General features: G+C 39.8%; 1 long non-coding RNA gene across 2 annotated transcripts; it reads right to left on the bottom strand.

Annotated features, from left to right (window-relative positions):
* Positions 1-596: 596 nt before the first annotated feature.
* Positions 597-12,727, bottom strand: LOC121912402. Of its 2 annotated transcripts, XR_006100055.1 has the most exons (5): positions 12,688-12,727; positions 10,220-10,325; positions 2,881-3,009; positions 2,629-2,784; positions 597-1,277 (listed from the first exon to the last, which is right to left on the bottom strand). It is a non-coding gene; the product is annotated as an uncharacterized LOC121912402 (long non-coding RNA). The 2 variants fall into 2 exon arrangements; XR_006100056.1 differs by lacking the exons at positions 10,220-10,325; positions 12,688-12,727 and adding an exon at positions 7,872-7,957.
* Between the last annotated feature and the right edge of the window lie 3,740 nt (positions 12,728-16,467).

A 16,467-nucleotide genomic window follows, 5' to 3' on the forward strand; every position in this document is an offset into this window, starting at 1 on the left:
AACATGTTTATCTCTGCTGTAAAGTTGGGCATTTTAATATGTGGCTCTATGGGGATCAACTCGCTTTTGAAGCCAGCCTCAAGTTGCCATTTGAGGAGCTGTAGTTTTTGGCACTTCTGCATTGGCTTCATTTTTCAGCCCCGGAGGTTGCTGCTTGGTTTGTACACCCAATGTCTCAAGAAATAAATAGAAAAGTGGATATGTTGACAGGTAAACAAAAACAAAACAAAACAACACAAAAAAACCAGGCATCTATAGATAGGCGTTTATGCAGTGAATAATCTACAGAGACAGCGAGCATCATATGAAGCATCAGCTGTTGTGCAGTAAAATCTGTTTGAGACATCTCAGTTAGAATCAAGCTCTCACTGGACTGTATCCTCCATCAGCTGTGATCACATGGAGATACTTGTTAACTGGCAAAACACACTCAGTGTTATTCTGCAGACTGGTTAGAGATTCATCCTACTGCTGCTATCCATCCATACCTTACGTGATGTGATTTTGAAATTCAGCAAAGAAATAAGATCTAGGTATGTGTATAAAATAAAATCTGTACATTTGCCACATATTTAAATATACAATTGACACACATATTCAAACAGTGTTTTTAATTTATTCAAAAGTGAACATCAAACACAGAACACTGAGCATCAAACAAGTTTAAAAAAAGACATGTAAATGGGAAATCTGTTGAAAATTACCGCTTGAGACCAGACCAAACAGACCAAAGTGTGAGCCCATGTAAAAATCCAAATGCGTGATGCGTGCTCATCTGGTGCCTGACAAATGTGGGATATTTTTTTTGGTGAGGAGTTCTAGTTCAACACAGAACACTGAACATAGAACTTGAACACATAGAACACACTAAACTGAACTGCTGTCCTCTTTACGGCAGGGCAAAGAGGCCAGTGCTGCAGACAGTCTAGCCACCTCTGTGTACACAGGCTGTTCGTCCCTGCACTTGAGGCACTTGTCTTTACAAATGTCTTCTTACAATTTCTTTTAGGTCTTTAATTCCATTTTGAAAACGCCCTGGTTCACAGCACTGCCAAAGAGGTCAGAAATGTCCAAATAGTGCTGTGTAAATTCTTGTTCAGTTTCTGCTTGGTGCTACATTGTGGAAAATGGGTTTCTGCCAAACAGTGACACTCGTGTCAAAGAGGACCCCACCTCCCGGTCATAGCAGTCTGCAGCCTCTGCAGGCTCTGGCAGAGGATCTGCAGGCAGTTTCTTTGAGCATCCACCCAGAGCCAGTTGACTGGTGATACCCTTGCCTAAATAAAGCATAAGCAATAAGCAAATCAAAACAAATCATCGGTTTGTGTAACATCAGTTACATATTATCATGCATATCAATGTACCTGAAGCAGTGTGTAATCCTGGGCTGGGCAATATGGACAAATCAGATCCCACTACATCTTTACCAAATGTTAGGTAATGTCTGTTGCTGTTATAATGACATCAGGGTTTTGATAAAGAGGCACTAGTAATGTCAATGTGATTACCAAACATTTAGGGTCAAAACTATTGGAACAGTCTAACAAGTTTATAAAATGTAGAATAGCCAGAATAGCTATAATGTGAAGCATGATAACACAATACATCATCCATAATCCTAGGTAATATTTAGTCTCATATCAGGACAACAGTATGATGATATACACCCTGGCCTTGTTAACTCAGACAATAATTGAAATCTGGAGCCATCTATATGAGCATTTAATCATTTCCATCTACCCTGTGTTAAAAAGGGGATAAAATGAGAAACTGAATATAGGATATAGGCACAACTAAAAAAATGACAATGCATATAGAGGTACGTTTTTAGGGGGCCTTAAGGGAAATTATTTTAAAACTGGTATGCAGACCTTGGCTGCTGTGTGCATTCCAGGTCTGCACCATCCAGTCAAGTCCAATTTGAGCTACCTGACAGGTAAGTGTGGACAGGCAACATTGTGTCATGTTGTCTTCTAAGTTAAGTTCCTTGCGGTCAACAAGGTGGATAAGAGCCCCTTTCAGTGGGTAGTTTACTCTGTTGTTTACCTCCGGCTACATCTTTTCTACTGTATGATTCTGTCATTTTAAAAGGGTAAACAAAAATGAAAAATGTTACATTTTAATTTCAGTAACAGATCACAATTACTAATCTGGACCTAATAGTAACCACTCTGGATAAATTGATTTTCTGTGACCAGAAAGATGAAGGACCCAATTAATACTGTAAAGACTGCACACTGTAATTAAGCATAATAAGCCATTTCCTTTCTTAGTTTTGGCTTTGTATTATTATATCTATTGTTGCATCAGGTTTATCAACATTTATCATTTATCAACACAATTCATTCATATTTATGTCACTACATAAGCATTGTTAGAGCTGATATTCACTATCAGGTAATGTAGTGATTTGATTGATCAGTTAATTACTTAGTTATGTATAGCACAGTTTAACTGTCAGCAGTTGTATTAATTTTGAATGATTTTCCCAGATAAGGGGTGGTAAAGCTACAGCTACATTCTATGCCAATTTATATATATATATATATATATATATATATTATTAGTTGATTAGTAAAACAATGTCTGCTGCCATATTACAATGGAGCTCAGAGCACTGAAAGTTACCTGTAAACCTCTTGATATATGGTCAGGTTGTTTTTGCTGGAGAAACCATCAACAGAAAGGACATTGGTCACCCCAAACATCACCAGTTTCTTGTTTAGGTCAATGTGCAATTTGTGAATGTACTCTGCACTGTATTGCACTGGTGTTCCTTGTTCTCTGAGGAATTAATAAACAAAAACAATTACTGTTCTCAGGTTACTGTCACAGTATTCTACAACACAATAAAATCTATTAGCCTTTAATAAGACTTACATGATACGATCTGCATGATATGTCTGGTTAATATGTTTGAGGACATGACCAACGCACACTTCTTATGCTTTCTGATGCTTTTGAGGCCAGGTAGTTAGTCATCATTGTTCTTCAATATGCTGATCCAGTCTGAAATTGGAAAAATAAACATGAGAAAGCCTAATCAATAGGTGTCTATTCAACTGTATTGATTCTTGGTACAAATCAATTATCACATATTACAGACAGATTTCTGTCCAAAGCTATTTGTAAGCATTTCAGTCACAAATCTCCAATCTGAGTGTAAAACCTCCTGTCAGCTCCTGAGTGTCAACCAGTCGATAAAAGCATAATCCAGTCGTCATTAAATTGCTTTGTAATTTGTTTTATTTGTATTTTGTGTCTCATACTATGGGAAGCATAGTAGCTTATTGAACTAAGAATGTAACTGGAAGTCAAGTGTTTATTGAACTTGATCCCTGAAGTAAACTTAGTTATTTCTACATTTTTATGACTCATTTTAAATAAATCTTTCAAATTTAGTTCAGTTAACTCACATTTTTAAGGTAGCAAGAAAACTTAGTTTTATTAAAAGTTGAACCAGCTTAAATATTTTGACAATGAATGCACAATTTAAAATATTTTTAAAAATCAGCTTTGCAAATGTTTCATGATGAAGAAACTTCATTTAAAAGGTTTGTTAGACCTCAAGGATTCACAAAATGCATCTTGGTAAGAAATGCTGAATGTGAACACAACTTTCATAAGAAAACTCCACAGGGCACCTTTAAACTGGAGTCTGGACAGTGTCCTGGTCAAGTTGTTGGTCAGTATGGAGAAAACAAGGGGTATGAAAATGCCAGTATCAACAAAATGAAAAAAATGTCAACTCTTAAAAAAAAAGGCTTCCTCCAATTTTCATTTTAACACCACCTGGCTGGCTGTTTAGCCACCACACTGTATCAAATAAATGCAACACAGGTATCCTTGGTATGTGAGAGTGATAAACAAGGTTGTGGAAAACATGTGAATCACTGCAACAACTCTGGTTTTAAATAGCCGTTTCTGTTTGTCAAGACTGTTTTGAAGTTGCAGACGGGGTGACTTTCAATTACAGGATGAAGTTGCTTTTTTAGAACTGAAATGTTTTTGAGATTCAAAGTTCATGCTTAACCTTGGAAACAGTAGCTAGCAAAACTAGCTCACCACAAGATCCAATTAGTAGTTGTATCTAAGGTAGAAAATAAACTATTAATTTAAACTTTTAAGCCAGCATAGAGGAAAAATCAAAAAAATGTAAATTCACATGTACAATTCCATGACAACTGTAGAAACTCAATCAGCTGACAAGGATTGTGTGATATGATTATAACCTATGGACCCTTTGGTTAATTAAATTTTGTCTAATTTAAAGTTGGTCTTAAAATAAAGTTGAGCCCCTGTCAATAATACCCCATATCCTCCTCTCCACCAACCATCCATGGGTGCATTGTTTAATGTATTCAGTAGCAATGTTTCGTGTCATATCAGTCTGTTTATTTTATGACAGTATTCTTTGTGCACATGTGGAAACTTTACTTTTATTTGGCATAAAAGTAAAAGTCAGGGGATCAACAAAAACATTAGGATTCATACTCTGGGCACCATGAATATCCACAACAAATTTCAAGACAATCAGTCCAGTATTTGTGGAAATATATTACTACAGTATGGTAAAAAGTTATGGATTCATGAACCAACAGATGGACTTTTGGTGTGACAGACTGACATCACCCTTATGTCTTTGGGCCCTGCTCCTAGCCAGACAAATATCACATCATAGGAGCATTCAGAGCAAACTGATAGCTTGGTGACTTTATTGTTACATTTGTATCACAGAGTAAAAAAATCTAGTCCATTAGCTGAAATATTTTTAAAGTTTTTTTTTTTTAAAGTTTTACCTTAGAAATGAAATACACAATAATGAAATTCCATGAATATGATCAAGTTTGAAGAGAACATGGCCTTAAAGGGACAGTTCACCCCAAAATCAAAAATATATATATACTATTTTTTTTCTACCGAACTACACCCGCCAACTATCTCACTGCGCAGAAGGAAGCGTGCATCTACTCCGTCAAAACGTAGGCTAATTGTGAATGCAGTTTAGTTGTGTGGGAACGTAATTTTGAGGAAACTGGGTTGTCTACTCATGGTTGGCAGGAGCAGTTTGGTAGAAAGTTAGTTCCTACATGTAACTGCTCACAACAAGGTCTGTAGATTTTCTTGAGACATGATTTCTGGAAAAAGACATTGCTGTTGAGTTTTTCAAATGTTTTTTTTTTTTTGGCGCTTTGAGCATTACAAGCTGGGTGACATCCAGTATCACTGTATTCAAGAGTAGGCAGACATCTCTACAGCCGATATCTCCAAAACTCTGCAACTCACACCAAAACGATCTAGATGAATAAATAGCACTACAGGTAAGAGGAAAAATATGTTTTTTTGATTTTGGGGTGATCTGTCCCTTTAAAGATGAAGGAATATATCCAAAGCAAAGATTTAGCAAATGAACACTGTCATTTATGACAGCTGTCTCATGGAAGTTAACCCAACTGTTATTTTGAAAGAGGACAGAATGTGGTATGCAAGAAGCTTATAGTCATAGAACAAAACACAACCACTGGGACACCCCTCACCCCCACCCCCACATACCTGAGGATCAAAACAACTTTGTGGGGATTCTGGGAGTAGGTGCCCTCACAACCTCCCATACCCTCTTGGGCTTTTTTTTCTCTTTCTTTTCTCTCAGCCTGTTTTCCTTTCCTCGGTGTTGCCGAGGTACTAACAGACTCTTTTGCCAGATTGCTAAGAACTTCAAAGTGTGTTTGACATGTACACTTGGGAGGCCTGCACTGGGAGCGAGTGTGTGTCTCACGCTGAGACCTGAGGACGGGTTTTAAAAGCACTGTGTGTATCTACACTATTAACATTCAAAGGAGCTCGCACTTTGCTGACTCTTACATGGCTCCTTTGAATTAAATAGGTGTCATCTTTGTCACAGCGGCTCCATTAATATACTGTAGGTTATGCTACAGTGTCTGACTGACGACGGGTGTTAAGACAAAGGTTGCACAGCCTACATATCAATTAAGGAACTCTTTCTGGCATTTCATTTGACATTTGACACACTGCGGGCACCTTTTTGTCCCAGCTGCCATGTTTGTGTCTGTCCTTTTTAATTTGAAGAGCCTTTTTCTTTTGGGAGAGGCATTAAGAGAACAGCCTTTAATTTTTCCCGACAGCCAAGGTTTTAAAGGGGACTCCTTTTCAGTATTTAATTTAGCACTTCTTCCACAGAACAAGACAAGCCTGCATAGAAAAAGCTTTCAATCCTCTCAGTGCACTTGAGAATTTTTTCATTTCATCATGATACGCCAGGGCTTTTCTGGCTTGTCTTTTTATCTTTACAGCCCCCGCACTGACTAGTCACAACACTAAATTTACAACAATACTCAAGAGGCCTTTAGAATATGAAAAGTGCAAAGAAATGGAATGAATTCACTAATAATGAAGATATTAGTTGAGTAGAACAAATCAAGAAATATTCCCTCCAATTTCAACTTTGTTTCATACTGCATGTATACTAAAGACAGGAAAAAGGATGAAGAAAGAGTAACCTAGATTGACTAATATCTTAAAGATTTCATCTCACAAATAAGCATAAAGGTGAGTCTGTATGGTTTTACACCATAAAACCAAAGCAATCAGGATCGTGGTGGGATTGAGAATATGACAAATGAAAGGTGTCATTTAACCTTTTTTTTGGTGAAATTGAAGGTATGTCCCAATCAATACATCAGAAATACAAAAATAAGTATCCAATTAAATGGTAAAATTTTTTAGAATTTTTTTGTTCGAGAGTAACATCTTCATCTTAGCTAATTTCCAGAACCAAGGGTACAGGTGGAAAGATGTGGAGGTGGGAAGGGTGGAGAATGGTAGCACATTCGACCAGTGTCGGTTGGTGAGTCCACCATTTTGGTCCAGACTGAAATATTTCAACAAATTTCAAATGGATAGCCTTAAAATTTGGTACAGATATTTATGTTTTCTACAGGATTAATTGCAATCACTATATAAAGTTTATATGCAAACGTGTTAGCAAACAGTTGGCTTCTTACACATCCAGCAAAAACAAACCAACATTAGCATTCATTTGGAATCGTGTTTCTGGTCTCTAAATGTAAGTCCATTTATCACTCTTCTTTTAGCTTTGTTTTGGTCTCCACCAACTCCTGAACAAATATCTAGCTCTTTAGCTGCTAGATTCTCCATTATGTTGAGAGCTATGAGATTGAAGTAAAGAGTGAAGTTGCAGGCCTTAAGTCAAAACAGTGAGCTGAAAGACACTAACAGAGAGAGAGAGAGCTGAAGGGAATTGCAGAGGCAACAATTCTCTGTGGGTTTGTCTCTATGAGTGATCCCTTTTACATTACACACAGTCATTTGATACATTGTTAGGATAAAATGATTGATTAGTGCAGCTATAACCATCCTTTAGTCGCCATGCAAGGATATTGTAAATAAATTAAAAAAAAATTGAAAAATGCATTGATTGTTTAAAAAAAAACTGAACACTGATCATATTTTGTGGTTTCGGGAAATGACCAATTGCTGAATTTGCAAAGTTGAATTTTTCATGTTACAATACTTCAAATGCCTTCACTTGTAATGCCATTAGAGAGAGCTGGTCAAAATGAAGTACGTTCCATCATTGTCACACTCTGGCTCAATGTCCACCATATACCCTCAGACTTTTTCCCTGTTTGTTTAGACTGGATTGAGTGGGAGAAGGCTGATTTGAACTGAATCTTTAAAAGGCTATCTGGCATGATATTATTAGAGTTGCCCATATATGTTAGTCTATTCTCAACATAGAAAGACTGCATTAATCATGACAAGACATTATTCATTTTGCTGTTTAGCCCAGGCTTTTAAAGCAGTCTGTTTTCGCTTCAGTCTGAACTCACTCAGCTTATATTCAGTCTCAGTGATGAAGAGGATTGTGTTTTCTGGGTTTTTGGTTTTCTGTTTGCTCTGTGTTTTTCCTCCTGTGTTCCTGTACTGCTTTTCCCTCCACACCTGCCCTGCTATCAGCCTCATTAGCCCTGCCCTGCTCCCTGTGTTTTCCCCAGTCAATCAGCTCCTTTCTTGTTCTCCTGTTTCATCACCTCATTCCCCTCACCTGAGCCGCCCTGCCCATCTCTCCACCTGCACCTCATCTGCTCATCAGTTTAGCTTGTATTTGGAGTGAAGCGGGTTGCCCCCCCTCTTATGGCATGGCCAAAGGGAAAATTGGGAGTGTTTGAGTAGGCCTGTGATAGGAGGTTGGCCTCACGCTAACCCCTTTCCTCCCTGAACTCCAGTGTTGGAGGAGGAGGGAGAAGACTCAGTGGATGTGGATGTAGAGACTGTCTTCTCCTCTGAGGACAATGACTTATCCTGTGGACAAATGGCAGGCAGCACCTCGTTGGCCTGCTGTGCCCCATCTGCTGTCACCAGAACTGTGCAAACAAATGAAGTTATTACCAGTTTTCAAATTTTTATCTGCTATAATTTATTATCTATGAATATAGCATTTTCATAAATTGCATTATACAATTTGTGTTAGGATTTTAGTTCATTTTTAATTGTTCCCTGCCTCGCTGCTTCAGACTGCGTTTTGCTGTTTCGTGTCTGCAGTGGCCTTACGGTGGCCGGCGTGAATGTGTGGCTAGCCCCTCTCTCACAATGCAATGTGTATTGTATGTGGGAAAATATGAATATGCATGCTCAGAGTGTTTGTGTATTCAATGTAGATCACACGAAATTGATGACAAGTGGGGCAGAGAGCCCGTAGCCCCACTAAAGCGTCATTTCATATTTCACAGTTGATTGGCTAGCTGTCTGACAGATAGCCAATCAACTGTGAAATATTTCAAATGATGCTGCAGTGGGGCGACAGCGCGAGCTTGGAATTTACAGTCGGCAAAAAAGAGGGGAGACTTACTTAGCTAACGCCAGCTAACTTGAAAAAAATAAAGTGGATTTCATACTTTATTTGGAGGAGAAACTGGAATTAAAGCACCTTGGAGCCCACCACCACGGAATACTGTCATCATTCAAACTGCTGGTAAAATTAACCACGGGTTTTTTACATGTAAAATCACCACTGTATGGTTTGCAGGACTGTACCTTCAGTCCCTCCATGACACTTGGACTTAGTACTTGGTGCACTTCAGCATCCCCCCCTTTGAGCCCCTTGGGGTTGCTGATCTGAAATGGCTGTCCCTTAAGACAGCGTTTCTGTAAGCTATAGTCCCTGCCAGGAGAATCAGCGAACTCCACGCACTGTTGGTTCACAGCGACTGCTGCAGGTTCCTGTCTGATGGGTTCAGGGGTAGTCCTCCGCCTCAACCTGGCATTTCTGCCTAAGGTTCTGTCTGACTTCCACCTGTCCCAGTCAGTCAAGCTGCAGTTTATGTCCTCTTCTGACAGAGGCCTGGAGGCTGAGCAGTGCCAGCCCCTGCTGTGCCCTGTCTGGGCCTTAGCAGAGTACATCCAGTGTATGCAGGCCATCAGAAAGATTGATCAGCTCTTCGCTTGTTTCAACTCTAGTCAGGGTCTAGCAGACCCTTGTCAAAGCCTAGGCTGTTGTGGACGCAATTTAGAGGGCATATGCCTTCTTGGGTGTGCCTGTCCCATGTCGAGTTCAGGCCCACTCAACTCGTGGTGTGGCTACTTCATGGACCTTGTGGTGGGGAGCTTCTCTCGATACCATATGTGCAGCAGCCACATGGTCATCTCGGTCCACCTTTTCCTGATTCTACCTTCTGAATGTAGCAGCCAGCCCCTCCTTCAGGGAGCAGGTGCTGGGTATGACTCATCAGTAGACGGCTAAGCCATGCTTATTTTTTTACCTTTTGTTGTCTCTTTGGTCAGCTTTGTGACTTGTGTGCTGGTTTGAGAGGCTGTTCTGTTCACAAGTTTGGCCTCTGCGTCTTGTGGGGCCTTTATCTGTTTCCTTTGTTTTTTCATTGGGTCAGTCTTACGGACTTATCTAAGCGGCCCTTCTGCCTCTCAGACTTGGCCTGTTTTTTTTGTTCAGTGTTGCTTCACCTGCACAAATCCTGAATAAAGACTTATTCTTCAGTTCCTGCTGCTCCTGCGTCCTTCATTTGGGTCCACCTGTTCCATTCTCAATGACCATCCTTCTTATATGTGAAGTGTTACCGCTTCATAAAGGTTAGATGAAAATGTAAGAATGAAATAAATGAAATGCTCTTTCAGCACATAATGAAACATGTGGTTGTCATGAATGTGTTTTGTGAGTTTGTACCCGATAGCAGAATGGTCATGTCTGAAATCCTTTTCTGCTTCATCTACTAGTTGTTATTTCTCATGTTGAACACCTGACACAGCAGCTCGATCTTCTTCTCCTCCACCTAAACACAAACATAACAAGAAATAGTCTTTCAGATGAGGACTTAATGTTGGGATTACTGGAGGTATAAGTAGATAATGGCCATCATTTTGTTTTGCAATGAAGCAACATCACATCAACATTTTTGTGCTTTTCAAAAATCCTCCAGTCAAACATGTTGAAACTGCAGAAATGTACTTTTGGTGTGAATTTTTTTCATAGATATACTCTGTTGAAGCATTTGAAGTTTGCCATCTGAAAGAACTAAACTGATTGAGGTGTCCATGTGAAGAAATGTTTTTAAATATGAAACAGTTGCAGTAGTCAGTGAGGAGAATCTGCCTGGTCTCTGCTTACCTTACTACAGGATGAGTTTTGCATTGAAGCTAATGATGCGTGCATCACTCTGTGTGTCTCATGCTGTCCTGCTAGCATTACAGCAGAGATTGGGCTACTTGATGGCTGCTGGTCATAATGTGTTTGGACCAGTGTGTCAACATGATCACCTCCCACCTAACAAGATTTGAAAAACCAGCAGGGGAGATACACAGGTTCACAGGTTCCCTCAGTATGTGGGGAGTTCACTGCGGAAATATTCTATAGTGGAGATACATCTTCATTAGACAACGTGGGGTTTAGTGACATGATTTGTCTTGTCATCGAATCCCATGAAAAGCCCCAAATGTATTACCTGTGTATCCATGTGCCACAGAGCCCCATTGTTGTCCAAAAATTATTCAAAACACATCAATGAACATGCACTGACATGTTCCTATCTTACCATGAACATGGGTGCTGGGGTTCATTTTGACTCAGAACCAACACTGTCCTGCTGCCTGAAATACTCATAAGTACACCAGTGGTGTGGTAATTCACAACTGAAAATAGTCCCCAACATATGCACTCCTATTGCTAAAAACTACAGTGCCCAGCTGTTTTAAGACATGACTTGCCTTTTTTGAAAATGAAAAACAGTATATATTTTGTGACCAGTTAGTAAGTAGGTCACTTAGGTCAATCTTTCAATACAAAAATGATTGTCTGAAGTCTGGAATCAACTGAGGAAGAACTGTAGGATGTGATGCCCCTGGCCACTGACAATTGATCTCTGAGCGGTGCAAAAATACCGCAACAGTCAACACAACAAGATGCTGTGAACAAAAGAAAAAAAAACCCACTTCAGCATGTCCTTACCACAAGTGAGCCCCACTTAAAGGACCAGAGTGTAGGATTTAGTGGCATCTAACAGTGAAGTTGCAGATTGCAACAAACTGAATACCCCCCCTCCCCCTCCTCTTCCAAGCATGTAAGAGAACCTACAGAGATTGCGAAAAATGCAAAAGGCCCTCTCTGGAACCAGTGTTTGGTTTGTCCTTTTTTGGGGTTTTGTAGAAACATGGCAGTGCAACATGGCGGGCTACATAATACAGTGGTGGCTGGTGACTCAAAAAATTGGAGAGGACAGGAGGAAAACCAACATAGAATCTTACAACAAATCGCATCATACTATATCACCGTCCCCCACCCGATGAAATCGGAGGGGTGGGGGGCAATAAAACAATTTGCTTTCAAAAACAAAAACTGAGTGGTGAAAAGGCTGCTTCTTTAAAGACATTTAGCATATACATATTGTTTCTGAACAAAGAAGTGCTTATTTTAGCTGTGGAGTGGTTCTGAATGTGTCATTTTACCAACAAAGTGAAATTCATATTTATAGTATTGTTCTATTGTGACAACAGATTTATGCTCTCATCAAAAATTGACAACATATCACATGATTTACACATGTTTCCTATGTATTTTCTTAGTATACAGAAATATATAAAGTACCACAAAGCTTATAATCTGACACAGGAACAGATCAGTACTGAATACTAGAACGATTGAACACTAAAAACATTCACAGATCTAAAAGTTTAGGTTCACAAAAAGTATTAATGCATGTATCAAATACATGACTTACACACTCTTATCTATATGCACGACATACAAAATATAGTTTACAAAACTGACATGTTAACACTTGTTATTCTAGTTACTTTAAGCTTATTACTCAATGTACGGCTCAGCTTGAACACGAACAATGAAGAAATTGTCACAAGCAAGCAGCCAGACCTCCTGCATACTCATTCACTAATCACTCAACATGAACAGGTGACTGAACAACCACTCAGTTAAAAACTGGATCAATTCCAAATGAATGAGTGAGTCCAGACAGCTCACTGTAACTTCAACAAGCAAACTACCTACAGCACATTATATGATCTCTGCTGCATTCTTGCTAAAGAGATAAATTCACACAACAGCCACAGAGACATTTAACCATCAGAGATGAAACTAGCGACCAAAGAGACAGAGAGAGAGAGAAGCTGTATCTGACTCACATTATCTGTTGTCTGTCTGTCCTTCATGGAGATGAAGTATCCATGTCATAACATCCATTTGTGGCTGTTGGTCATCTTGTTTGTTAGTTAACAGAACTTAATGGCTGTTGGTTAACCAGTCTGATATCATTAGCAACAATGACAAACAAGCTAACATTCCTGGTTGTTTCTCTGGTTGCTTCTCTCTCCAGCCTCCCCGGTGGCGTCCTGCCGCTGCTGCGCCGCACAGTCCAAATCCATTCTCCCGTTAGCTTAACAACAGTCCTTAACAGTCCTTCCATGGATGTATAAAGAGTCCTTCAGGCTGCTACAACAAGCTAACTGTTGCGTTGGCTAATGCAAGCAGCTATCTACTGCTTGTTATCTACTGCTGCTACTCTGCCTTACAGTGGAGAGAATTGAAGATGAAATCTGGAAACTATCATTGGACCAATGCCATGTCAATATTGCATTCTGGTTGTTGATTGGTTAGGGAGGACGTCCTCCCTTGGAGCGTCATTTTACATATCTTGGCCAATCATAGATTAGCATGAAAAAAAGTACATTACATTGATGTAAGAGATCCCGCCCTGCAGAGGACAGCAGGAGCCCGTCCTCCTCTGTCCCCCACTAGTCCTCCACTCTCCCCCACTGCCCCCCACCACCACTTCACGCACGCTGCCCTTTCTCCTCCTGCCCTGCAAGTGTCCTTGTTGAAGCATTTTAACCAGAATTTCATAATGGATTTTTTCCAAAGAAGAGAGAAAATATATTTTAATAAATAATACTGAGATTTGGTAATGGTTTATTTCAACCAAATGTTCTTTTTTATATTTTGATCTTCCTCTTGCCTCTCAAAAAATAGAGGAGGAGCAACCTCCTCTATGGACCAACCTCCACTGACGTAGAAAAGGACCTGCTCCCTATGTAGATATAAAGGGCTCATTCTAAGGTAATGAAAACAGAATGATTCTTATTTACAGGTGATTATACACTCATTAAAACATATTTATGAATATTATATTAAATTTCTGCCAATAGATCCCCCTAAATCTTACACACTGGTCCTTTAAGAGCTGCTTTGTTGCTTCATAAAATTTTGCATGCTTTACTTTTGTAACTGACCTTGGATTTGTCTTTTTGTAAACACTGCTACATCGCTACAGTAATTAGAGCAGGCTTTGGGAGGATTCAATGCACTTCCTCCTCGGATACTTCCATCGTGGGCATGCCCATTAGAGTTAATTGGATTATTTCTACTCTGTTTATCTCTTAATTCCCCACATCTGTAGTTGGGGGGGAAGTAGATTGGATGAAGGAGAAGCAGGGGATCTCAGCAAGGGTTTATGGGAGTATTCCCACAGCGGGATCTTATCCCTGCCCGTCGGTCGCCAGGGGACCAGGACTGAGCATGTGAAACAAGAACCAAGACGAGGAAAGACAAGAGCTTATCCATCCTCTATTATACACCGCAACACAGGGACAACTTCATGCCTTAATGTGACTATTTGATCTCTTTGACATACTATAACACTGTGGCTACCAGTGATCATAAGCCTGCGATCTAAACAGAGATTCAAATTTTTTTATCTCAGACATGAGCCAGCAGATCAATAAAGTGTATATTGTGAGAGAAAACAATTCAGTGCCATTGATTTTTCTCAGTATTACATTGATCTGACAGGCTAAAAATAGTTTTAGCATTAGCATATCAAAGAAAAATCAATACATCTTTTTCTCTCTGTTGGATATTTATTTTAGTGCCAGTCCTGATTGGAGAAAGAATGTGCTTTCTGTGCTTTAGCATTTTGGATTTTTGTATACTTGCATATTTCAGCTTCAGGTCCACAAGTGTGAAAAGCAATTCCCCTCGAACCGTGTAATCTTGTCACGCTACTTGACTTCCTTTTTACTGGATAGAAGACTATGAAGCAAGACGCTGGCTTGCAAATAAATTGTGGCACCCAGAGTTCCTCACACGGAGAGGTAAAATAAATTTACACACTCTTCATCCGTCATGTTCACCTTTCTCTTCCGCCTCACTTTTTCTACCATTTGAATTCAAAACTGTTTATATATTCTTTTGTTTCTCATTAGTCGAAATTTCCTGCAGTGCTTCAATGCTGCTGATTAATTATCCATTTAGACACAACTGCAAAAGCAGCCTCTACATCACAATAATGAATTAATTATCTGCATTTGCAAGATTGTCATGTGCGACCTACATTTTTTGCCTTGATTGTTTATTTCTATTTGAAGCTTGTGAGAATAATTATGCTCTAAAGTCTGTTCTTACATGAAAATCAATCCTCAGTGTGATGTGCTGAGAGACTGCAGCAGTATTGCTGGAAGGGAAAGCAGTGCTTCAGGGCTTGTTGCAGAGTCTTTACAGAACTTACATACCACAGTCCTTTCACACAGCCGTGGCATAAACAGTAGTCACTCTACTCCCCCCCCCCCCCCTGCCTCTTCCATCCATTTCATTACTTAGCTTGATGTCATTGTCACTTACGATAAAGATCCAGATCTGTGCACATCACACACTGCTCCGGTGACCTTTTCACAAAGTGCGTTTGTGTGTGACAAATTCAACGCTGCATGATTTCTGCGCGCAGCGCTGATCTGCCAATTTGTAATATTGAAATTAAAGGAGATTGCAAGGTTATACATAATGTCAAGAGTGAAAGAAGTGCGAGAAAGGCTTCTTATATGGGCTACATCTTTCGCTTTCAACCTTGGCAGACCTTGAAGTACAATCCCTGCATGACTGGCAGTAAGAAAATAGTCTTTGGTTTAGGATGACAGTCTCAAAGAGATGTGAAAGTGGGTGGTATTCCTTCTCCAAGCTCCTTGCATAGCGATGTAAAGCCTCGTGAGTCACAATGAAAACTCAAGATACACATTGTTCATTCAAGGATAAACCGAATTCAGCATTTATGCAGTTCTCTATTTACAAACATGCAAACAAAAGTGATTTTAAATAACATGACAGCATAAACTCCAGCCCAGGGCCACACTCTGTACCTCAGTAGCACAGACAGAACTCAATCCAGCACTGTTATGTCATTCTCACTTATTATAAATAGCATCTTCATCGGTTCACCAGTCAGCTGATTGTATGAATTACATTCCCAGTAGTAATAAAGTCATTTGCATCGCCCTGGTTTGAACAGCCGTGAAGAGGGACAACTATTTTTTTCTCTTTTTCTGTTGCAGCGGTGAACTGCCTCAGTGCTTCCCATCAGTCCCAGCTCCATCCTCAGGCACCACAGCTGTCCCTGTCCCCACTTCCACTTTGTCAAAGCGCTAATTCAACACCCAGAGTTGACATTTGGTTACTGTGGCCCATCTCCATCCCCACAGCCCCCCCCCCCCCCCCCCCCCCCCACTTGATGAAATCTCATTAGCTATCAAAACACTCGAGAAACAATATGAAACTTAATCCTGTCCCATCCGATGTTTAGCTTTGGCCGCACTTTTTCAATTTTCTATTTGCTCCTGAAATGGGTTTCACAGACGGAGTGTGCCAAGGTGTATCAGCAACTGTCTTTGAGTTTTAACTCTGCAGTGAGTCAGTGTCAGTGCTGGAATAAATGTATGACTGGAGGCACAGGTGAGCCAGACAACGAGAACTGTCAGCATATCCAATTTAATGCATGGTGTTTGTGGATGTGAATGAAATGTATAATTCACAGTACATATTAAGATGGGCAGTCCCCTTGCATGCTCATATTGGTTTTCTCTGTCTGAAAATAAATCAGATTCACAATCTGTTCATTTCTCTCTTTCCCTTGGTGTATG

Source organism: Thunnus maccoyii, chromosome 15, assembly GCF_910596095.1.
Source record: "Thunnus maccoyii chromosome 15, fThuMac1.1, whole genome shotgun sequence".
Taxonomy (NCBI): domain Eukaryota; kingdom Metazoa; phylum Chordata; class Actinopteri; order Scombriformes; family Scombridae; genus Thunnus; species Thunnus maccoyii.